General features: G+C 36.5%; 1 protein-coding gene across 3 annotated transcripts in view; it reads left to right on the top strand.

Moving 5' to 3' along the window:
• Khdrbs2 (KH RNA binding domain containing, signal transduction associated 2) overlaps window positions 1-26,193 on the top strand; it is a 469,930-nt gene that overhangs the window by 325,925 nt on the left and 117,812 nt on the right. The gene's annotated exons all lie outside the window — the stretch shown is intronic.

Consider the following 26,193-nt stretch of genomic DNA (forward strand, 5'->3'; position numbering starts at 1 on the left):
TTGTTCTCTACAGTCTGAACAGTTGTGGGTGTCTGCAATAGTGTCTTTATGATGCAAAAGGAAGTTTCTTTGGTGCTGAGTAAAAGCTATACTTAGCTGTGGGCATAATGATGAATATTGAGAATGGAATTAGGAATTACACTAGTTGAGGAACTTAGCATTAGCAGTTTCTCCTTTAGGTCTCATGTTCTTAGCAGACTTGGGTAGCTGGCTAGGTTTACAATACTAGACTTGACTTTCCTCCTATGGATGGGTGTTAAGTCAAACTAGACAGCTGCTGGCTATTAACAAGATATCAGCACCACTACATCACCTTTTGGATTATCTTTTCTTGCTGGTCGTTGTTGTGGGTAATACATCTTCCAGCTTTGTAAGACTAGTGATTGCTTTTTTTTTTCCTGGAAACTTGAATAGCATTTTCCAACATAACTAGAACTAGCCCTAAGGGAGGAGGCACGTAAGTTAGTTCCAGTTCAGTTTCTCCACGTTCTGTGACTGAAGTGTGTGATGTCTGTGGCCTGAGGGAGGCAAGCAAGGGCAACTACAACAACTTACGTTATTTTGGGGTCTCTTGGACTCCACTGACCAACAGCTTAAAAGAGGGTTTCCGCGTCTACAAACTATGCTTATGTTGGCTAGAATATGCCCTTTAGAGTAAGCATTATCACCTCCTCCTACTCCCATAAAGTTATGTATGTATGTGTACATGTACGCATATTGTATTTAGTTAAATATAAAATATTTATTCCCTGTGGCTCTTTTTAAATGTCTTTAGTGTTATTTATTCTTCCTCCTTCTCTTGCTCTCCTTCTGGCTCTTTTCCTCCCCAAATAAAGCTCTCCTCTTTTCTCCTTTCCACATTCAAAGCAGCTATGACTCGTTTTGTTTTTTGTTGTTTTTTTTTCCTATCTATTCCCCTTTCTCACACCCCCTCCCAATCCATCTCTACTTTCCTCGGTTCTGTGGCTACTCCAGGTTATATATGCACACGTGAAGGTTTGGAGGTAGGATCCACAAATAAGAGAGAACATCCTGGTTAGTTGTTCAGAGTGTGAGATACCTCACTCAGTGTAATATTTTTTAATTCATCCATTTGCCTGCACATTTCATGACTTTATTTCCTTTACAGTTGAAGAGTATTCCATTTCATGTATGCACCACATTGTTGTATTCCCCATAACATACCCTACTTTTAAGACGGCTTTCATAGACCATTTGAAACCTGAACTTGAACATTTCACTGAACTTTTGTGTTTCACTTTCATGTTAACGCTCCTTATCAAAGTTCTTAATAATTTCCCATGAAAGTTATAGCAAATTTACCACCTATTAATGATGGGTTTGGCCTTCAATAATTGAAGTTGATATTATCAGAAATAATTAAAAGAAGAATAATGTATTTAATGGGTGGTAAAGTCAATGTTAACCTGATTTTCATTTTCTTAATTAATAGATGGAACAGACCTTTTCATAACTCTATACTAATTATAGTAATTCTATAAGTTTCATATTAATTTCTAATCTTGTCTGTAAAATACATATTACATTATAATTCATTGGCACAGTTTCATATCTATATTGAGACTCAAATTCCTTGTTCATCACAACTATTAGTTTGCTTGGTGTGACCATAGGCTGCTGCCTTAAGCGGTATAGTCAAAGATGAAGAAAACCTCCAAAGGCTGCTGTCTCTTGATCTCACCCCTTGACTTCTTACAGGTTCTTCCGAGGACTTGCATCGCCTCTTTTTATTATTTTGTCTGAGTCCTAATCATCCTGTGCTTATGATGACACCAGTCTTAATACAATCAATCCACCTCATTTCAACTTACTCTTTGTTAAAAAACCAACCCTATTTTAAAATGAATTCATTTTATGGGACTTTTCGCTATCAGTTGATCAACATGAAATTTGGATTTAGAAACTATCCCACCATATGGCATTAAAGTTTTCGCTCCAAAGTTTGCACTGTATAAATTAGGGTGTTTTGTTTGTTTGTTTGTTTGATTGATTGATTTGGGCTGCATTTTTATTGTTATTTGTTTGTTTCTTTTTCTCGTTGTACCAGCAGAGAATTTTAGACAAAGAAATAAAATAATACTTTTTTTTTTTTTTTTTTTTTTTTGCGGTTGGCTAACCATAACAGTGTAAAGAAGAAAAACGAAGAAGAGTAAATTGGAGATAAGTGACCTTGTAGAGGTTTCTGAATAGAGCTGCATGTGGGAACACCCTGAGGTCCTCAGCATTCTGTGGTGGTGACTGGGAGAGAGCGTCATTCAGGAAGGGGTTCTGCTTCTTAGAAAGTGGTTTACAAACTATAAGCATCTAGTAAGCAAGCAAGCCTGGTGAATATGGCAAAATCCTCTTAGTGTCATTTGGAAGACGGCGTGTTTCCAAAGAAAGGATTCTATTATCTTGTTGGTCAGACCTGCCCCAGCATCAGTCCTCAGTAAACAGTTGGTCCAGCTAGATTAACCCAAGCTGCCTACTCCATAACGAACCATCAGAAATCAGTCTTGATCCTTAAATTGAGACAATTTGTTTTTACTAGGGAACAGGACTCTGAAAGATTTGAATATGTTTTATGTTAATTGGATTTTTGACAATTTCATACACATACGATAATTCTGATAATTATATATACACATACACATACACATACTCTATTCTGATAATTCTCCCACAACCCTTTCTTGCCTCTCTTCTATCCCTACTAAAGCAACCTTCTTCCTACAAGTCCTCTTCCAACGATCATGTCTTTTTGTTTGATTTTCTGACCAACTGAGTTTAACCAGGATCATGTGGTGGATTCACTAGGAAGTACTCATTTAAATTTTGTGATGAGCCTATCAAAGAAGAGATGTCTGATGTCCATTACTGAGCGTGGCTTATAGAAATTATCTTAAATAATTTTCACATAGTTGACATCAATTGAAATAATAAACTATAAATATAAGTTAAAGCTTTCAAGCTCAAGTTAATTGCTTTACCCTGCTAATCTAAACACAAGTCCTTTTCTGTGTTGCAATATAAATAACCATATTTTTTTTTCAATTTTCATATTCTCACTTAGTTAAGATCAACAGTTAATGACTTCATGCTGGTCAAAAGGAAAATGCAAATGGGACCTATTAAGATGTTACAGTTCTTCAGCTGGAAATGAAAATGGAATCTATAGAAAAGTAGATGGATCTGGAAAACATTATTAGAAGCAAATGACCCAGGCTCAGAGAGATAAATACCACGAATACTGTGTGTTCTAATGTGTGTGTCCAAGCTTCTAATTGTTAGTTGTATGTATCCAAGCCCGAGAAAATATGGATAAAACCCAGGAAACTAGAAAGGTGACCATATGCCTGGAAAATTAAAGCGGATTTTAACAAAAAGAGGTAGAAGGTGGGAAAGCAATCTGGGGGGAAGTGGGATACTGGATATTAAAAGAAACAGTGGAGAAGTAGGACAGAGAGATGAAGACGGGATCCGTGAACTAGAATCAGCCAAAATGTACAAATACGCCACATGATTATTTTTTATAATTTAATTAATTTATTTATTTATTACAATTTATTTCCACATGATTCTTAACTATATTAAAAATAATCGTTGTGATACACTGAATGGATGGCCTAGGATCTCAGGCTTGAAACTAGACATCCATGTTGATGACTTCATTTCATATTCTCAGGTGGACCCATTAAACAGATTCAAATCTCCATGCTGCTCTATAGGAGACTCAGATTCTAACAGGCCATCCAGCGATGGGGAGTTAGAAAGCTTCAACCTTAGATTAGACACAAATTTCAGGGCAGTTTAAAGCCCAGTCTGCCAGACACTGAAACATAAACTTTAGAAATTGCTTGTGGGTTCTGGTGCGAGTCTGTAATTTTTCTGTGTTTTCTAAACTGAAGACATATCTAGCTAGCTGAGATGCTGGTGACCTGGTCCTCAGTAATATGGATAGCATAGCCTGGTACTTCACTTCCATCATATACAATGGTCCATTGTACCCTGCGGCACCCACTGTACAGCATACTGGCCTATTTCTGCCATAAGGTTAAGATCATTTCTAATAAACCTTGAAGCACAAGAGATATCTTAAGAGATCTTTATCCACCATAAAATTTGGTAAAGCCTGGATCATGGTCTCTGATACATATTAATATTGTTTTATGAATCTCATTGAGAGCTCATTCTGTGTCATTGGGAAAGATTTAGCTTAAAAAAATTCCCTGAAGGACATCACTCATCAAACTATTGAAGTCTAAAGTCAGTATTAAGGACAGGTATATTCTCTACCTAAGAGGCTAATGTTAAAATAAGTTATTGTTAATAATCTGAAGAAGAACGTGAAAGCATTCAGTGCTCTCTAACAAGATTTCCAATTAGTAAGAGAATCTTGTTTGCATACCTTGTATTTTTAGTGAATATCATTCAAAATGGAATGAATTTCATTGCATAAACTTACTGGGAGATATTTAAAAAAACAAATTATTTTAATAAATAAAATATCAGTGTTAAAATATAATTTCAAATAAGTAAAACATTATTCTAGGAAAATAATACCTGAACCTATGTTAAAGACTCAATTTAACACATTAGTTAGTGAGGGAACTGGTAAGGTTATATCAGGTTTTAAGAAAGCTTAGAAGCTAAGAGGCTTTTGATAGTTAATTTGTTCAAGAAGCGTTAGGATAAGGTATAAAGCGCCAGTTAATTCAATGAAAACTGGTTAATTTCTAACAGCTCATCAACATTTATGACAGCTTCTTTCACTAGGCAGAAATTATTTCAGTCTTTTCTGAGGTAAGCTATAAGTTGTGCTTCACCAACAAAAACATCATGGCTAACTAGGACCATGCTAGAATATCTGTAGGTGCTTTGCTCCTGTGGGCTCCAGGAAGGCTTTGCCCTTCTTTTGTCTGAAATCATTGCATTTTTAAATTAAAATTTCTGATAAGCCTTAACCGATCAAATTCATATAGCAAATATTTTCTGTTTGCTCTTCAACTTCCTTAACAAAAGTTCAAAGTGTAAATAAAAATGTATCTTATTTCCAAACTGATAACAGTGTGAAAGGGAAAGAAGATACACAAAGCGTTACAATACCAATAAGAGGGATATGAATGAGTGATCATGAAGGAGGTCAAAGATTTTAGGTTGGGGCCACTAAGAAAATGCTTTAGACCAAAAACATGAACTTAATCTCACTGGAGAATGGGATGTTTGAAAACCCTAGAATTAAGTAAAAAGTAAGATGCCCCATCCTTTTCGAATGTAAACTTTGGCATATCTGTCTTTCTTTGTAAATGGGGAGTTTGATACATGTTAATCTCTAAATACAGCACTGCTACCTGCATCTTAATTTGCCTGTCTATTAAGCAGCTCCGTGTGCTTGCTTACATTTCAAAGTTTGCAAATGAATGAAGAGGAATGAACCAATTGAATAAACAGTATTATACAAAATTGGGCAAAGGGACGTCTGCATCAGAATTAAGCCTGTTCAAAAGGCAGACCTCAGACCACTTGCCTTATTCTGCATTCTGCTGTCAGTACCAGCCCTCTATAGCCCAGCATGGAATGATACTGAAGCAGTTGCCTGCTTCGCTCAACAGTAGGAGCCGGTATTGCAGCAGCTGTTTAGCCAGCTGTTTGTCTCATCAGGAGTGTGTCTGAAGTACCCCAGTAAGGAGAGAAGTGCTGAAATCTTTAAAGTACCAATTTATGGAAGAGCCGTGATTACTTAGGACAAGGTCAGCAGAAGCAAGACTTCCTAATGCTGTTTAAAATACAGGGCAGTGCACAGCTTCTTTAGTTCTGTAGATTTTAGTTTGGGTATCCTATATTATATGGCTCATATCTGCTTATAAGTGAGTGTATATCATGCTTGTCTTTCTTTTTCTGGATTACCTCACTCAGGATATTTTCTAGTTCCATCCATCCATTTGCCTGCAAACTTCATGATTTACTTGTTTTTAATAGTTACTGTTATTCCATTGTGTAAATATGCCACAATTCTGTATCCATTCCTCCTGAGGAAGATCCTAGGGAGGATGCTTAAATTTCATTCAGAATGGCAAGCGGGATAGACACCAGAAGAAGTGGAAGAGAAGAAATAGGACAGGAGCCTACTATAGAGGATCCTCTGAAATCAAAGGAGATGCTGAGACTCAGAGCCAAACTTTGAGCAGAGCACAGGGAGTTTTATGGAAGAGTGGAGGGACAGATGGACATGGAGGGGACAGGAACCCCAGAGGAGACCAACAAAATAAAAATTCTGAGCCCAAGGGGACCTGCAGAGACTGATGCACCAACCAAGGACCATGCATGGAGAGGACCTAGACCTCCTGCTCACATGTATCCGATTGGCAGCTCAGTCTCCATGAGGGTTTCTGAGTAAGGGGAGCAGGAGCTGCCTCTGTCATGAACTTAGTTGCCTGCTCTTTGATCACTTGTTCCAGGCAGTCCTGATGAGACCTGATAAGCTGTAGTCAGATAGCAAAGAAAGAGAACTTCCCCTTTCAGTGGACTAGAGAAAGGGGATGGGGGGAAGAGGGAGGGAGGGCCGAGACTCAGAGAAGTTGAGGCAGGAGGCTTCAATTGGGATATGAAATAAATGAGTTGTGAAAAAAATGAAATTAAAAATTACACTGTAGCTTTTGAAGTACAATTAGCTGATTTATGTTTATTGTTATTGAATAACGCACACATATGAATCTTAATGAGTTAAATTGTTAGGGAATAAAATCTTAAAAATAAAAATACTTCTCAACCCAGAAATCTTTCCACAAAGTGGTAAAGAAAGAAACTAGTTGTTTTACTGAATGAACTTTAATCTTGACTATGATAAGGGTTCCATATACTAATAAGGAAAAAAAGGAACTCATGCTTGCTATAAGCAAACAAATAAGACCCATGCCATGTATTTCTAGGTAAAACTAAAGCTCCCTTACAAGTAAGAACACTTTAAAACACCATTGTCTGGGTGTAATTTTGCTAAACAAAAGCTAAAATTTGAGCCACTTTTTAATCTAGTTCAATTCATATAGTTTGTGCTAAATGATTGTAGTATATTTTGTATGATAAACATTTTATTCAGTATATGTTTGAAATTAAGATGCATTTATCATAAGAAAATATAATTATAATTTACTTTCTTTTTCTACAGCACTGAAAATTATAATACATAATAACTATATCATAATGTTTAAATAAAATATCATCTTATTTTCTGTTTTTAAAAGGCTTTGAAGTAAAAATGAATATAAATACATGTTTTTTAATGTTTCAATTTTCTTTACAACAAATTACTCAACAATGACAAATGCTTATGAGGTATATATTAAAATTACTTTATACTTTTAAATTCAGTAAATTTCCCAGAATGTGCTTGAGGATGTTCTTAACCCATGCAACAATTTAAACCAGTGATCTTCAACCTGTGAGCTGTAGCTCCTTTAGTGGCAAATGATCCTTTCGCAAAAGCCACCTAAGACCATCTGAAAACTCAGATATTTACTACGTTATGATTCATAACAGTAACAAAATTGTAATTATGAAGCAGCAACAAAAATAATGTATTGTTGCAGGTCATCATCACATGAGGAACTATTAAAGAGTTATGGCACTAGGAAAATGGAGAACCACTAATTTAAACCCTGAAATTATGAGGAAATCTGAATTATAACTCTCTACATTTATAACAGAAGTTCTTAGTGGATAGGAAAAATGATATATGCAAATTATTAGTAATATTTGAATTATTACATCTAGCCTTTCAGGTGGGAATATTTCAAGTAGGATGAGTAAGATGGCAAGTTCCATCTCAAGACAGGTTTTTTGGTTTAACAACAGGTTGTGGGCTGGCTCAAGGCCATGGTGCAGGATGCATGGAGCATGGATATGAAAATCAAAGTCACTGTTGAGTAAAAGTACCAGCTGTAGCTTAGGTTTCTATTATATGAAAATTTCTCTTATAATTTTGTAGGAACACCCTACTTAAGAAGTAGCCTGTTTCTTTTAGTCCTGCAAAAACAAACAAACAAAAATGGCATTTGATGTAATGGTAAGGAAATAAGAAAAGTGCACTCTCCGTGAAACGCCTCTGTCCTTCCTAAAATGACAGATGGAGAAGTATTTTTCAGATTTAGTATTGATGCATTCACCGCCAAACACTGAATATCCCATGGCACTTAGTGAGAAATGTTCTAAAATTACATAAATATCAATTTGATCTCAAAGATGTTATAGAATTTATGAATATTCCTTAAAAATTAGAATATATTCTGGGCATAAGTACAAACAGACTTATAAAGCATGTGATAACCTCCAGAAACCATGCACTTTAATGATTTCTGTTGGGAGAATCATATGTCAGTTACACTTGTGTTTAATAGGTTCATTCTACAAACAAATACAAAATTACCAGAGTAAATACACAATAACATATATGATTTTTAAAACTACAGATTTAAAGCATAAATTATCTAAAGTTTATATAATATATTCTAATCAAGCTTTCCCTTCTCCTAACTCCTCCCAGATCCTCCCCACCCACCAAATACCATGCCCTTTCTCTCTCTTTAGAAAACAAACCTGCAAACAACAAAACAATAAAAAGGAAGAAACATATATTAAAAACATATTAAAAACACAAAACTTAAACTATAATATACAAACAAAAGACCAATGTTGAGTAACCCTATATAGATTTCTTTCATATATGTATATATTTTGAGAAGCTTTTAAAGTTTTTCTAGGACCCCTCAAATGGCCCTGAGTGTGAGCTGCCCCTCCCTACTCAAGTTCTTTGCTTTCTAACAGCCTATGTGCATCAGCCTATAGGAAGAAATAATCAGAGCATGTGTGATTTTGATTGGCCTTATTGAGTTTTAATGAGCAATTTAATTCAAACAGCATTGTCTGAAGAGTGACCAAGTGCGGTGTTCCATAGTATCAACTTTAGGAAATGAATGAGACAATGGAAACAAATATTCAACTAAAATGTTCGGTGGTGCTGAGAGATGAAGTCAGTGGTAGATCCCTTGTGTATCAGGCATGCAGCTCTGGTTTTAATTCTATGAAGTAGAAAGAAAAAGGTGTGGGGTGGGGGAAGGACAAAAGAAATGATATTTATGAAAACCACAATTTGGATGTTTTCAGAAAGGAACAAATTGTCATAACAAGAAGAATGTATAGATTTTGCAGATGTCAAGAATATATTGATGTCATTGATTTTATCCTCTATTAATAATTTGACTTTATTTCTGCATTGAATTTCCATTTTGTGCTATGAACTATTTTGTTCGTTGAGGTTAATACGCGTACTGCCAAGATTCTTGATGACAGGTAATTCTGGTGTTACCTGACAATAAAATAAGCTGTAAAAAGTAGGTGTTCTATGAACAGGGAAGCTGTCAACCTGGCAGTCAGTTTTCACAGGATTAAAGTAGCAGTGTATAGGAATATGAGGGGGAAAAAAAGCATTTACTGGTCTAAAATTAAAGATAAATATATAAATGTAACATAGGCATAAAAGTCAGAGAATGCAAATTCCATAGTGAAAATGATACTGTATAGTCAGTGGTAAACTTGTATTTGAAGAGAACAATGGATAGGGTATTCCTCACTGAATATTGAAAGTGAAGGATAAGTTACAGAGGTAGGGTGAGAGGTTGGATGATTTCAGTTAACAGATCATTTATATATTCCCAAGGAAAAGGTGATAATAGGTTTTGAAAAATGGTAATTTGAAGCCATTAAAATATGTTTATTTCTGCCTGTGACCAACCTAGTACTGTATTTTCTGAAGTCAGCTGGGATTAGAATATAAACTAAAAGCAGCCTTCTCCTCTTCACTCATCTCCCTAAAGGCAAAAGATTACATTTTTTTAAAATACAGATTAAAAACTGAATGGCCATTATTTTCATTGTCTGTCAGAAAAATATCATTTCATGGTCCACATCAACCAAATGCAATGAAGAAGACCTGAGATCATAATAAAAAAAAGTAAGACTAAAGCGTAATACATCAAATAATAGTTTACCAAGGATATTTTAAACCTTGTCTATTTGAAAAAATGCAAAATGATTGATGTAAATATTCTAAATATATTATTGAAGTCAGCTTCTTCCTGCATTGAAACTGTAGTAGCCTATCAGTGCTTTTCTACATATAATTCACATACTTTACCATTCCCCCTTTACAGTGTCTTTGGGATATTTTAAGTGTATTTCCAGCCACTGATACAGGCTCATAGTAGACTATTTGCTTTACTATCAGAAGAAAGTTTTTTCTTAACAGCAGTCACACCAATTGCTCACTCTACTTCCTGACCTGTACTGATCTGCTGTGTGGTCTCCATTACCTAACTGGTCACTTCATAAACGGCAAATAGGGTGACTTTGGTTTCTAACTACTTTCACTTAGCATGATGTCTGTCTCCTACACAATGCTATTTCTGTATCAGCTCCTGGTTCCTAACAATAACCTGTTTTACATATATACCGACATTTGCTTTATCAGTTCATCAGGTGATGGACACTGGACTTCCCTCGTCTTTGGTGGTTATATATAATGCTGCTATAAACAGGTGCCTACAACTTTTTGGCATAATATTCCCAATTCTTTGTGCATATGCCTAACATCAGGCAATATGATGTGTGCGCCTAACTACTTATGAAGAGAGCAAGTACTTTTCCAAAGTTGCTGCTTCATTTCCATCTATGCTACATAAGGGATTTCAATTGCTCCACATCCCTGCCAGCACTAGGAATGGAAAAGTTATCTGGCAGCACCTCAATATGTTTCACATAATGGGCTTTTCAGGTCCTTTAACAGGCACAACACAGCTACCAGGTCCTCCATGGGTAGCAAGCAATACTTCCCTCTCCCTCCCGTGAAACGTGGGTCATGTGTGCAAAGGTACAGAGTGTGGTTATTCAAAACACATTTTAAATGTGATTGTGTATGTCCCTTTGAATAACAGGAACACATCTCTCCCAGCAAGGACAGCGGGCCTTGTCAGTCTCCATAGCAAACTGTTTTGGTCTTTAGTGTCTTCTGGCCTGGGCAGCTAGGAAAGCATGCTTTCACTTAAAATCTAGCAGGAAAGTAATCAGGTCGCCATTCTGCATGTCATGGAAGCCAATACCACACAGAATGACACACAGGTGCAAACTGTTGTGCGGCTAAGAATGTCAGTAGTGTATTTTCTTCATCCGTCAATCTATGGGAAAAGGAACAGAGTAATCTGCCTCAGCATAAAGGTCAGGAGCGATGATCATAAATGAGAACAACAGCTGGTGATGGCCTCAGAGAGGTGACATATGAGAAAAAATGGGAGAGGTACTCAGGCCTTGTCCCTAGTAGCTAATGAAAACCTTGGAGTTCCATCTTCATATTAGAAAAAAAAAAGAAAGAAAGAAAGAAAGAAAGAAAGAAAGAAAGAAGGAAGGAAGGAAAGAAAGAAGAAAAAAAACTCTTCAAGAAATTTTTTTTCTTTTTAAAATTTTTTATTATTATCACTTATTACAATTTATTCAATTTGTATTCTGGCCCTGTTCCCCTCCCTTGTCTCCTTCAATCTCACCCTCCCTCACTCTTCTCCTACTATGCTCCTTCCCTGGTCCACTGATAGTTGAGGTCTTCCTTTCCTTCTATTTTTTAATTAAATTTTTATTGTTTATATTAATTACAGTTTATTTATCTTTATAAAGGGCTGTGCCCCTATAGCAGAGCAATTATGGCTTCACATAAGTATATTTATGACAAATGCTCCTTTGACTGCACTTTTCAGTGTTAGTTTTTATACATGATTCACAACACTGTGAAGTAGATGTAATAGTGTGACTCATCTGGGAAGATGCCATCCATCCTGTCCTAGTGACAGGCGTGGAAATGTGCCCACCCCACGATATCAGACCAGTGCCATGCCAACAATGACAAGCCAGTAAGCATCAGCTAATGGTGTTGCTAATAAAATCAGAGAGTAACATTAATCTTTGTGAAGGCACATGATGAGATTTGAGTATCAAATTCCTTTACGTCATGATATTTTCAATTCTTTACAGAACATTTTTCATGTAGAAAGCATGGTTGTAGAAATACAACCAGGCCTCAGTGTGTTTAGGATTCAGGAGACCAATCCCCCCTCCACCAAGGAAAAACAAAACAAAACAAAACAAAAACACCTTATCCATACATTGTTTTACTCTTTTTAGAATAGTTAATTACCAGTAAGGGAGATTAATCTGAGAGAAAGATCAAGTTATGCATGCAGCTGATGGCTGCCAGTTATGCGCTGTTAGATGTCTGGTTCACCTTTTAAAAAACAATCATACAAGCAATATTTATAGACTCAACAGGTTCTGTTTATATATGTGTATATACATATATGTATATATTTGTGTGTGTGTCTGTGTGTGTGTGTATGTGTGTGCACGCGCACATGCATGCAACCGTGCATGTATGAGTGTGTTCCTGTATGGATATAATAACGATGAGAAAAAGAGGCCATGGATTTGAATGAAAAGTGAGGAAGGGTGCATGGGAGTGTTTGAAGGAAGGAAAGAGGAAAGAAGAAATGCTGTAGTAACAAGATAATCTCAAAAATAAGAACAAAAATAACAAGATACTTCCCATTCATTCTTATTAGCAGAACTAAAATATGGAAATGAGGAAGCTTTGAATTGTTATCAAGTCCAATGTAAATTCCTATTGGTAAATAATTTGCTCAGGTATAATTCTGGACTAGAGGGGCCATGCATGAGACTGGCAGTTCCTGGTGGCTACTGAGGCATCTGGTGGGGCTTCCTGCCTCCATTCACTTTTTGAAGATTATTTTCTGTGTTAGACTTGGCAGGGTCAAAAAGTGATTTCTCTCCTCTGACACAGAAGCAGTTTAAGAATCTCTTTTTTCCTTGATTAAAACTTCTGAGCCTTATCAGCTCCTCAGAGAAGCAGTAGTGAGAACTTACTTGCAAAACAGCTACCACAACCCAATGATCTGTGCCCACGCTAGCCCATGCCTGAAAGAAAATGGTAACATCTCCTGGAGCTGTTAAATAAAAGTGGTTGGTTCCTTTATAGAAAGCAATGTGTTGTTTGTCTCTACCAGGACAGTGCAGAGTTGGTCACTGGTCACCCTCTCTGGGTGACCTGCAGTATTGATGAAGGGCAGTGGTCTTTTGATGTTTAGAGTGTTTGAGTCATGTGTTAGTTCCTGTTTAAAAAAATCCATTTTTGACATGTCTTTCCATCCTCTGTGTAAATATACCATTGCATGAAAAGGAAATGTTCAGGCTTGTTCACTCTGAAAGTGAACATTTGCATGCTGTGTCCTACACTACGACTGGGTGCTTTTTTTCATCACAGTGTGACTCTCTTGCCTTCAGTTTGGATCTTTACTGTGACCCAACCAAAGCAGTAGCTGACAGTGTCTATCTGTTTCTATGTAAGAGAAAGATAATCTCCCAGGTAAAAAGAGTATGCAGCTGAATAATTGTGTGCATGTGTTAATATTTTAAACACTGCTAAAATGAGGGGAAATGTTATGCACTTTGAATCAGTGGCGATGTTTTGTCTTTAATTAGTGATAACTAGAGACGATCTAACATGTGAATAGTAAATTGTCTTTGTTTCTTGTTTATTTACTTATGTGCATGAGTATTTTGTCTGCATGTATGTGTGTACCATGTGCATGCAGTGCCCACAAAGGCCTGAAAGGGTGTTGGATCCTCTGGATCTTGAGTTCTAGATCGTTGTGAGGCCCCATGTAGATGCTGGGAATGACCCAGGAACTCTGCAAAAGAACCAAGTGTTCTTAACTGCCATCTCTACAACCCTTGTTTGAACTGGATTATATTATGATCACTTACAGTTAAACAAATACTTCTTTAATTCATTTTATTTTACCTTTAAGATGTCATTAGAGACACCTTTGGCATGGAATATAAGGACTGTTATTAGTAGACAATTTCTTCTTTTATTGCTCAATAGAAAGATATCTACAATTCAAGTGATCTATTTTTGAATATATGTGTTTAAAAGCAAAACAGAATTGTATCTGCAATGTAGGAAGAACTTTACCTCTTGTCAACACCAAGTAATTGAAGTGTCACTACTTCAGTCTCCTAAAGTAGTGAGATGATTTCAGATAGTTAAATGTCATGGTTATTACTCTGTTGCTCATGTGTGCTTGTACTCCATCCACGATTTCTGTCCTATAGGTATAATACTAAGTACATTTGTGATGTTATTATTTTTAGCCAATTGACAATCTGTAGTAGGTAACTGCAGAGTGGACGTAGGCTCCCTCTTTATCTCTCTAGTTAACTATCACACTGTTTTTCGAATATAGATTAGATTCATCTGTTCCAAATAAAGCAGAGTAGTCGAGTTTTCATTCTGTGCGTACATTTTATCCCACACGTTTATCATGTGGCCCTAGTAATGTTATCTGAGCAAATAGATGATAATTTAAAAAGGCGTCTACCTGATCTTCCCATAATCTTGAAAGACAGGGATGTTTCATGTGGGAAAATCTGACTGTTTCTTTACTAAGTGTCTGTGCATATGGCAACCAAGTATCTGCTGGAGTACATGCACTAAGGTTTCTACACTGGCCAACAGGATGGTGACAGAGGAGACAATTCGAGAGCTTCTTAGATTAGCTACTTTGTAGCAAATGATATGCTAGCTATGATGAGTCAATATTTGTTAATAGTTTTTGAAACAATACTTTTCTTTATTCTTTGAAAACATATTTGTACAGCCTGATGTAATTCACCCTCTAGTAATTCCTCCCAACTCTCCCTAATACCCACTACCTGTCTTGCTTCTGACCTCAAGTACCATTTGATTATTACTAATTGCCCAGAGTGTCTACCAGAGCAATAAATCTCCCAAGTAGCTCTGATTCCGTGTGGCAGATAATAAAAGGAAAATTGGAACCAGAGGATGACTTCATGTCCTCTCCACTCCTCCTAACTGGGTGACATTGAATATAGTGAGTCTCTTCCAAATAACATGCTTGTAACTAAAAACTAAGGAAAACAACACAAAGATATTTGTTTTATCCTGATAAATATCTTCATGTACAGAAAGAATTTTAATATCAGATTTTTCATATGTCCATAAGACACTGAGAATATATATGATGGTCACAAGATTTGTAAAAACGATTAACCAATTCATTGTAAAATTGTACCATTTTCTTAGTTGACCTACTTATTTCTTTCGTCTTTATATTAGTCTTAGAACATATCTAGTATACCAAGAAAATATTGGTTTTTTTTCCTTAGATATATAACCCAACTACTCACATGCATACACTTATCATATGCATTCTAAGTTGAGAGAATAAGTTCTTAAAATTATAAAGTATCATATACTATTTAAGTATTGACTTATTTTTATTTTTATTTTGTGTATGTGAATGTTTGCCTACATGTATACATTTGTGTCATATACATGTCTATGTCTGTAGAGGCCAGAATAGGGTGTCAGGTTTCCTGTAAACAGAGATGAAAGATGGTTGTGATGCATTGTATGGGTGCTGGGAACTGAAACTGAGTCATACAAGAGTAGCAAATACTCTTAACTGCTTATTATCCCTCTGTAAACGATGTCTAAGTTTGGTGTCTCTCTGTGGTTAACTGAAGTATCAGCAGGGAATTCTGTCTGCATAGAATTAAAAATTTCAAGGCCAGAGAAATGTGTCAGCGGTTAAAAGAACATACTGATCTTAGAAAATATCCAGATTTGTTTCCCAGATCACAACCACCGGTAGTCTACTTGTAACTGTAGTCAGATCCAAGAGATTCACCTCCTCCTAGCCTTCCCAGGCATCTGTAATCACAAGCACACACCCACCCAGAAACACACACATCCATATGCATAGTTAATAAATAAACAAATAAATATTTAAAAATAAAAACAAAGCAAAAGCTAACAAATTCAAACTATACATCCAAAGTGCTCCACATTTTCAAAATGAAATAGCTAAACTGAAAAAAAAAAATTATTTATTTATTTATTTATTCCCTCTATATCCTGGTCTTAGCCCCATCCCTCTTTACCTCCCAACCCCACCCTGTCCCCCACTTACTCCTCCCCTATTCCTCAGCAAAAGGGAGCACCCTCTCCATCCACCCCAGCTCATCAAATCATATCAAAGCTGAGCATATCCCCTTTCTCTGTGGCCTGGCAAGGCAGTCTCTACAGGGAGAAGTAATAAAAAAGCTGGCATGAGAGTCTATGTCAGAGAGAACTCCTGCTGCCCTTATTAAAGAACCCCCATGAGACCTGAGCTTCCCATCAGCTACATCTTTGTAGGGGGACTAGGTACAGTCCATGCAAGGTCCTTGGTTGCTGCTTCAATCCCAGCAGGCTCCTCTTGGCCCCATGGGAGAAAACCAACCCCTGACACTATTAAGGATACGCTGCTATGCTTGCAGATAGAAGTCAAGCAGAGTTGTCCTCTGAGAGGCTTCAGCAGCGCCTGGATTCAGGTGCTGACTGAGACTCACACCAAACATTGGGTGATGTGTAAGGAGCCCTGTGGAAAAGTGGAGGTCTTGGGAGCTTCACATGAAATTTTTTTATAACAGTAAAATCTGTGATCAGTGAAGCCATGATTCTGACAAAAAAAAAAAATCTAGTTAGGGTCCTGACAAATACTGCATTTCCCTCTCTTCTTCCTTGTATGTGTATGAAAGAAATGAAAAACTTTAGAAAGAAATAAAAGGTGAGAAACATGAACTTGGGAAGGAAGAACGAAAGAGGGGAGAAAAGTAAGAGGAGAAAAGGAGAAAAGAAGGGATGTCTCCAGGTCTCTGGCTCTATTGCTCTGTCTCTGGCTATGTGTCTCTGTCTCTCTCTCTCTCTGTTTCTCCCTTTCTCCTTCCTCCCTCCCTTCTATCCTATAACTTTTGTGTACTTGGCCATAATAACTCCGAAGAGTGTTTGTTCGATACTGCTACCCCATTCTAGAATTGAAAATGAAGAAAATTAAGATCTGTAAATCTAGATTTGTTATAGTTTTCTCTTTATACAGAAAGATGGGGGGAAAACAGGAAGGAGAAAATGACATCTATAAGAAGCCTTCTCAACAAAAAACAATATACACTCCTTTTTAAAGGAATTCACAAGATTAATCTTGATAAATCCAAAGAAAATTACAATTGTACTTTTTAGTTAAATTACTCATTTTAAAAACATATTTCATTAAAATATAGTATTATCTGAAAACCAAACTTGCTTTTGGTGCAGCCCTTCTATTGGAAAAATTAAACGGTGAACACCATTAACAGCAGATTTCTGTCTGCTTAGGACAGTAGCATAGTGACATCCCTGCAATTGCTTGCACAGGGCCGAGTAGAAATGTAAACACAAAACATGCCTTTAAACCAAGAGGAATGTGCTTTTGGGAGTGTTTTTACCTCAATTATGATAAAGAATATCAAACCAAAATTTAAAAGACCAGAGGTGAAAGAATTCATTTTCTTTATGCTAATAAGGTTCAGTATGCTAAGTGATTACATTTACATGTTTGCTTTGGTATGCACTTCCCTGGGCCTTGTATTTTAGATGCTGATTAAGCACATAATTTGTTTTTAAATAACAGGGTTGAAGAAACTGAGGAAGAAAGCCCTTTGTGGATTTGGATTTTGAAAACTAGAATACATCTGGTCCCTTAAAATGGATCTATTTGATTAATTCTACCTTAGGAGCATTTTGAAGTTATTAATGTTTAGTAATCTACACATAAATAATATGTGTGGTTTAAAAGGCAAAACAGAAATGCTGCTGAGGTGAATGGAGGGATAGGCGAAGGTTGTTTGCACAGAACATGAAAGTCTAATCATTTTCTGTTTAGAAACTTTCCTACAGATGCAGAGAAGGCAAGCTGTATTTATGATGTTTGGTCCATTTCTCTCATGCACTGGTCCATCTGCAGGCATCCTTAGCAACTCCAGTTGTTGTTTAAAAGGCCCTGGGACAGTCACTTGAAAAACGTTCACCTGAAGGATAGAGGAAAGTGAAGCAGAAAGGGATATTTGTTAAATGGGGTTTTTAAGCGTTTTTGAGCTGTACAATACCCTTTTAATGGGTTTTCTTAAACAGGGTATGGTAACAGTAGCCTGTAATCTCAGCTCTAGAAGGTGGAGGCAAAGTCGCCTAAGCAAGTTCAAGGCTGTCTTGGGCTGTAAAGACACTGTTTTAAAATAATAATAATAAAACAAAGGTTCTCTTTGTTTCGGAAACGTATTTATCTGAGAGCAACTGGGCACAGAGCCAATATCACTACGGTATTTTTCACAACAGAATGGTTGAGACCCGCCTGTCCTTAGAAGAGCATCATTTCATGCTCTTACAACCTGTCTCTCTCACAGCTCCCAGTGGTCAATGGTGGAAAACCATATGCTGTGACTTTATTTGAATTGAATCTGCAAAGAATGCTATAGCTTGCCTTGATGACAGATGTGCCACCTTAAGACAGGGTCTTTTGAACTGGGAACATGTGGTACTGGAAAATAGGAAGTTCCAGGCTTTGAGAAGGGAATAGTGTTTTCAAAAGTATGTCTTTTTTAATTTATTTTATTTTTTGAGAAGTTAATAATTTCTTGGCCTAAAACTTGAGCAACAGCAAAAGCTGTGAAAAGACCTCAGGACAAAGAATGTAGATAATGTGGAAAATATCACTCCGCCTGGAAAGCATTGTTAACGAATCTGGTAGCTTTGTACTACAGGCATCCTTTACAACAACATCAGCAGTGGCACAGCAAACTGTAACTTCACAGACATTCCCCAATACCTAACCCGAACAGGCTGCCCATTTTGTCTTGTAGGTATCTATTCTCCTGAAGCCATTAAAATATTAAAAAGACATGGTGTTTTATAAAAAGTTATAATAAACATCATGTTGTAATTGCTACATACGAATGAGGATAAGCATAATTTATATTCCTGATGAAAATATTACATCCTATCAGTGTTATAGGGATTTCACTAGAGATGTTGTTTCTGGTTCAGATAGTTTGTGGCCAATTGGAAATCTTTATTCCTGATGTCTAGAACTCCATTCAAATATTCAGAACCCAAATGTCTGAGATCAGGGGTTTCTAGAGGCAAAAACCACATGCTAGTATCTTACTAGGCAGCTTCAGGGGGAGGTTTTGTGCAAGCAAGCAGTTTAAAACAGAAGCTAAGACAAGCTAGTGGGCATCTTAATCTAAGGTTTCTGGAATAGAGTTGGGTAATTTTCCAGGATTCTCCACCAAGATGTTTTAATCCACTTCTGGTTAAACCTGAAATCCCTCAGCAAGAATACAAGATGGAGAAACCTCTGCACATGTCTTACCCTGTCACATCGACTTATAAACACTTAGCGTCAGCTAGTTTACAGTGGTCACACTGGCAAAAGTGTGGACTCTAAAAGAAATCTTAAGAAACATTTATAAATTCTGTTCTTTTCCATAGGGGTAAACTTTTCTTAAGTCGTTGTTGAATCACACAAGGCCATTTGATAAAGAGAGCTGTTAAGATGCCATCCTGCACATTCCTCCTCTTCTACAGATAGCAGAGAGCATCAGCACTAAGGCCACATCTAGTTTCCAATCATTGTATCTCTCTTTATTTAGACCATTGTACAGGGATTTGGTCATTCATCAACATTCTTTATTCAAATCAAAGTGCTATTGCCCTAACAGGACACTATATCATTTAGGAGGAGTCTTCTTTTTTTTTTTTTTTTTTTTTTCAGCTTACCTGCTATTTATTTTTTTTTTATTTTTTATATTAATTACAAGTTACTCACTTTGTATCCTAGCTGTAGCCCCCTCCTTCCTCCCATTCCAATCCCATCCGCTCTCCCTCATCAACTCCTATGCCCCTCTCCAAGTCCACGGATAAGGGAAGTCCTCCTCCCCTTTCGTCTGACCTTAACTTCTCCAGTCTCATCCGAACTGGCTGCATTGTCTTCCTCTGTGGCTGAGCAAGGCTGCTCCCCTATCCAGGAGAGGTGATCAAAGAGCCAGCCACTGAGTTCATGTCAGAGACAGTCCCTGCCCCCCCTTACTAGGTTACCCACTTGGATACTGAGCCACCATGGGCTACATCTGAGCATGGATTCTAGGTTATATCCATGAATGGCAGATGCTCCAGGGGCACAATCGGTTAGCACGTGGTACTTGTAGGAGGAATCTTAAGAGCATTTTCATATGTGCACCTACCAGCTAGCTTTTGAACTGAGTATTTTAAACATTTCCTATATCAAGAACAGATCTAGGGCTTCTCAAGACAGATTTGGCAGCCAAACTTTCTTATACCTAGTTATAGTCTTGAACTCATTATATCATTAACACAGTTACCAAAACACTTGAGACAAAGGAAGATACATCGTATGGAGGTACGCAAACCTCACTCTAAACCATGGTTTAACTGCAACAACACAATAGTATAACCCATTTTATATTTTGGACCCAAGATTGAGTCCTTAATCCTAAAATGCCCTTCTCAGATAAACCTCCTCTTCTTTGCATTAAATCTAAGTGTGAATCTCACTCTCTGTTCCTTTGAGACACCTGATCCTTTGGTTTTTACATGGGCACCGCATCTTCTGTAGATGGATGAGCTAACGCTGACCACAAGGTGCAGCTAGCACTGGGTTTCTTAAGAACGCAAAGACTCAGGAAATTCAGAGTCTTAGGCAAGAACAGATAACTGATTCTATGAGATGTCTCCCAGGTCTGCCTTCTGTGTGAGAAAAGCATGTGAACTTATGACCAATCACATCTCCAGCTAAGGTACACAAAGTTAGCTCCCAGAAGAGGCAATATTTAAAGTATGCATTTGTCTCTATTTTATACTCTTTTCATCCCATAAATTCACGTGTTGAAATCCCAATGTCTAGTATAATGGTATTTTGGATGTGGTACCCTCAAGAGACTGAATTTCTGGTGGTCATAGGGAAGAACCCTTTATGGGTGGATTAGTGTCTTTACTCATCTGATGAGATACAGAGATAATTGTGGTTTTTGTTTTCATCAGTAAAGACCACCTGAACTATGATGGTTTTATGACTCCTATGAAAACAATACATACCACTATCCAAATTGTATGTATTAGATAAATAATTGTGGATTTTAAAAACACATAGATTCTTGATTTAGTAACTATAATCCTTAACAGGACATCCTTTCTCACACTTCCAAGAGAAAAAAAAAATTAACTTCTCCCTTTTTTATAAGTGTCATGTGTCTGTTTAACAGGAAGTCCAAAGGAGCTGGGGTTTCATTTGATGTTTTCCCAGAGGCAACATTGACCTTCTAAGGAAGTTAGTGGATCAAGTTACTTCAATGCTTCCCTATCAAATCTGATCGTGATGATGACAAGACCCTTGTCTGTTTGGATTAACACTGTCTGTCCAGTGCTTTGCACATTGCTCCTCAGAGAGACAGTTGAATAATGAGTAAACCAATGAGTGACTGCTATCTGAAATTATAATTTACATTAATTTAAGTATGCATCCTTGAAACCCCCAAAAGCAAAGCGCACTTTCAACATGTCCAGGCTAATTTTTTTGTCAACTTGACACAAGTTAGAGACATGTGGGAAGAGGAACCTCGTTTGATAAAACGCCTCCATCAGATTGCCTAGGGAAAGTTTGTTGGGGGAGGGGGTTGACTGATGTGGGAGGTACCAGCCCACTGTGGGTGATACCACTTCTGGTCAGGTGGTCCCAAGATGTATATAAAAGGAGGATGAGCAAGCAATGAGCATCAATCCATTATTAAATTCTTCTTGATCTCTGTATCACCTCCTGTTTCCAGGTCTCTGCCTTGAGCTCCTACCCTGTTTTCCTCTGTGACAGGCACTGAACTGAGAGTTGTAAGATAGATAAACTCTTTCTTCCCAAGTTGCCTTTGGTTATTGTGTTAATCACAGCAATGTAAACTTTTTCAGGGCTATATTTCCAAATAAAGTTAACAGTGGATTAAAATTTACATGGAGTTTGCCATTTCTTTGCTGACATTATCTTCTAGTATATTTAGGGTAATTGAAGAAAATAACATAAAACTTTCAGCTAGAAGTCTAGAAGTCTGCTTTCTTATGACATATTGAGACAGGTTGCCTTAGTTTGGGTTTTATTACTAAGGAGAGACACTATGACCATGACAACTTTTATAAAGGAAAATATGTAATTGAGGATATCTAAAAGTTTCAGAGATTTGGTCTACTGGCATCTTGGCAGGAAACATGGCAGAGAGCAGGCACACATGGTCCTGAAGAAGGAGCTGAGAGTCTATATCTTGACTCATATTCATCTGTGAGAGATTGGGAGCCACACTGGGCATAGCATGAGCATATGAGGACTTAAAGCCTACTCCACAGTGACCCGTTTCCTCCAATGTCACACCTACTCCAAGAATGTCAGACCTCCTAATAGTGCCACTTCCCATATACCAAGCATTCAAACACACGAGTCTATGGGGGCCATTCCTATTCAAACCTCCACACAGGTGAACTCTTAATTCTCCTGAGGTTTCTATGACATTCTAGAAAATAATAAAAGCACTAAACTTCCAAGAAACTTGCTAAGGATTATGTTTAGGATTTGTAGCCTGTAGAAAATGCCTCCCTGAAGAATTTCTGATTTTTAGATGCAAGTAAGTTTTTCAGAGGCAGAAAGGAAAACATCCATTGTATCATAATTATTTTGGGAAATTAACATGGGTTTCTGTAGACAATGAAAAAGCTGCATTCATAACCAGTTCATGAATACTTCCTATGCAGACCACATGACTATCCTTGCATAGAGGGAGCCTGTCTAGGGGCAACTGAGCAGAGCTCAGGAAGTGCTCACTTCAACTAGAGATGATGAAACAGCCATGGCACTAGTAAAAACTGGAAGCCTTTGCAGTTCCAGGATGTGGAAGCAGCTGACCTGGGAGATCCATTGTCCTGCAGCGGATAGCCAAACCTTGGCCCAGCAAAAGAGAGGCTTGCTGCTACTAGACAGTTGGTGTTCCTTGATCTTCCTTTGTAGATAACTTTTCGGTACTTCCCTTGACCTAGCCATACAGAAAGATAGGTGACAAAGCAAATTCACCTATAAAAACATTCAAGACAACTTTTGTGAAAATACATATTCCCCAGGCAGATTACTCAATGTGAGTAGATACAGAATCATGGCAGGGTTTATGTGACGAGTTCAATATGCATGAATCCTGAAGATATGCAATAGGGTTCATCATACAGAAGCACTATTTTCAATTAGTAGTAAATAGATTTCATTTCACAAGGAAGAAAATGTGTGCATTGTCAGGTGAGAATTCTCTACTTTCATGTTAAAGACTACAAGGACATTTTTTATGAAAAAGTTTCATCAACAGTGAATTCCATTTTTAGATCTAATTTATATCCTTTTCTGTGTTCTTTTAGCTAATTAAATAATTTGTCCTCTGAATTAAACTAAAATAATATGAATATTAAAATTATTATTAAATCAAGTACATAGCAAAAAAATGAGACTGAAATTTTACCATGTTAAAATTTGTGAATTTATAGATTTAAAAACTCTCATGACATCTACCTAGTTTTAAAACCCACAAATCTTTAGCTATATGAAATCAGTCATTTGCACATCACATTTATTCCTATTCCCATTTCAAAATATATAGTAAAATTTTTATGATGGTTATGCTTTTACTAACTGCTTGCCAATTACATCTAGGCAGTCCATGTATCTAAATACGGAATACCTTATGATGTCATAGTAAACAAGCAAATGAACTGATGTCTTCTAAATAGCTCTGTTTTCAGATCTCACATAGACAATTGTGCATGCTAAATGGAATTGCAAAGTAAGTGAAATTTCCTGAGCAATTGCAAAGTTGAGATCCTACAAACCTTATCACCTTGTGTTCTCATATACCATGAAGGGAGTCCCATGATTTCCATAGAAGTGGACAAGCTACATAAAACAGTAACATAGACTTTACTATAGTCAGATCTTTGTTGCTACTAAACACAAGTCCTTTAAGCTCTTCACAGACTCTTGCATCACTGAAAATCATGCAACCTTTGTGTTAATAAAGTAGCAAGAAGTCTTCTGGGAAAACTAAAAAATGAATTCAGTTTTGTATGACCAGACTTAGGATTTATGTTAAATTTTTCTAAATGATCTGATTTGGGTTACACATCTGATAATTTAGAGTATATTTCTTCATTCAGAAACTCACATTCATGTTTTATTGGTCCCTAGTTTCTTGGAATTAATTTTTTGATCTCCAGATTTTGTCCTGGCCACCTATTTTTGAAAACTAAATTTCAACAACCTTGCCTTCCAAAATAAAGTCATCCTAAATACACACAAATACTCAGGAGGCAAGTTGTATATTATACAAGGAATAACAGCTTTTCCTCTACACCCAAGAAAAAAGAAGGAAGGGAAACAACTTCCAAGCAATTACTTCAAGGATTAATAGAACCATAAAACCATAAAAGTGAACTGGTTTGCCTACAATGTATATCATATTCTGATAGAAGCAACCTAAATTAGGACAATACTGGATAAGGAATATTCTGTGTCTGAGATGATTCATTTAGTCACTTGACAGTTAATTTAGCCATTAGGTAATCTAGTCATAGCTTGGCATCTAGAGATTTTGTTTAAATTACATGAGAATATAAAAGAAAAAAACCAAAGATATATTATGAAGATCAAGCAGTATTTTCAATTCAAGTGAATGTGAAAAATGGCCTGTGTCACAACATAGATGGTAAAGATAGAGAATTGGTAAGGAAACACTGGTCTGCTTAGAGAACTGAATGGGAAAAATATGGAAAGAGCTTGAAGAATTAATCCAGAAACATGTAAATAAAATTTTAGAATATCTTAAGAAGTTAGAATTCATCCTAAAAATAATAGATGTTTAAAATATTTTAGAGAAGACCTACATATTTTGAGAGCAATTAAGAGGATAGGGTGGAAATCATTTTAGGAGATTAAAATACTGATCAAAAACTGACCAAGAAAAATGGTGTAACATGAGGACATCAGTTTTATGAAGGAAGAAAGTCAGGAAACTGAAAAACTCTTCAGAAGTACCTTTGACTGGATTGTGTTCACCAGCATGAATAAAGAAAATATACCAGATTCCAAGAGAGTGCCTGGCTTTCAGACTTGGAATGCTATTCAAAGCATTATTCACCGGAATGATCTTTGAGAATAGATAATTAATTAGAAGAAAGAAATTGAAGTCATTTTAGAGCAGTTTCTTGAGAAAGGCTTGCATATCAGCAGAAAAAAGTTGTATAATTAATTAGCTTTGTGAAACACGGGTCTAAAGTTTATCAGGAAAAAAATATGGTTGGAGACCATAAAATGGAGATTTATCTATAAAGTGGTTACTCAAGTCTATAGACCCCTATTACTGAAGTTATCCTGCCTCTGAACATATTTTAAGAAATAAGATGGACAATTTGTAAGTAATGAAAACATTCAGAGGCATTCTTATTAATTTCTGGAATTTTTTATATAATCTCCCCATTCTATTTTTAACCAACCAACAAACAAAGTTTTATGTGGATAAATTTAGGGATTGGAATATTCCTAGTGCCTGGAAAGGCTGGACCAAGTTAATACATTTTTATTCTATAAACAATCCCTAATTTTTCTCAAACTGTTATCAAGTGTGTTTCTGAAACTAAGAAGAAAGGACTTGTCAGATACAAATGGGGGGTAGGCTGTAGTAAGATGACAGCCAAAGTTTTGGAAGCACTCTGCAGTCATTGAGAACTTTAGCTAAAATAAATTCATCCTTTCAATGTCTTACAGGTTGAAAAAGATAAAATAAAATGAAATTTTACACCCTTGAGTCTACTTTCCTGTGAAAACAATAGACCATGTCCAAAGAGAAATGTTATGCCAGAGATGGCCACAAAGTATGTTTTGAGATCTTCTGAAGTAGAGGAAAAATTATTCCAAGGCAGATGATTCAAAGAACTAAGGAGATGGATGAGTTTAATTGATAAAATAAGATAAAATAAGTAAAGCAAAGTTCTCAAGAAATACTTAATTTTAGAAAACAAGAGAAGGTAACACTTGTCAAGTTTAAATTATGAATCTGTTTAGATCATCATTTTATTTTAACTTTTTATATTTTTGTTTATTTACTTATTGAATTTAT

Source organism: Meriones unguiculatus, chromosome 16, assembly GCF_030254825.1.
Source record: "Meriones unguiculatus strain TT.TT164.6M chromosome 16, Bangor_MerUng_6.1, whole genome shotgun sequence".
In the NCBI taxonomy this organism is placed as follows: domain Eukaryota; kingdom Metazoa; phylum Chordata; class Mammalia; order Rodentia; family Muridae; genus Meriones; species Meriones unguiculatus.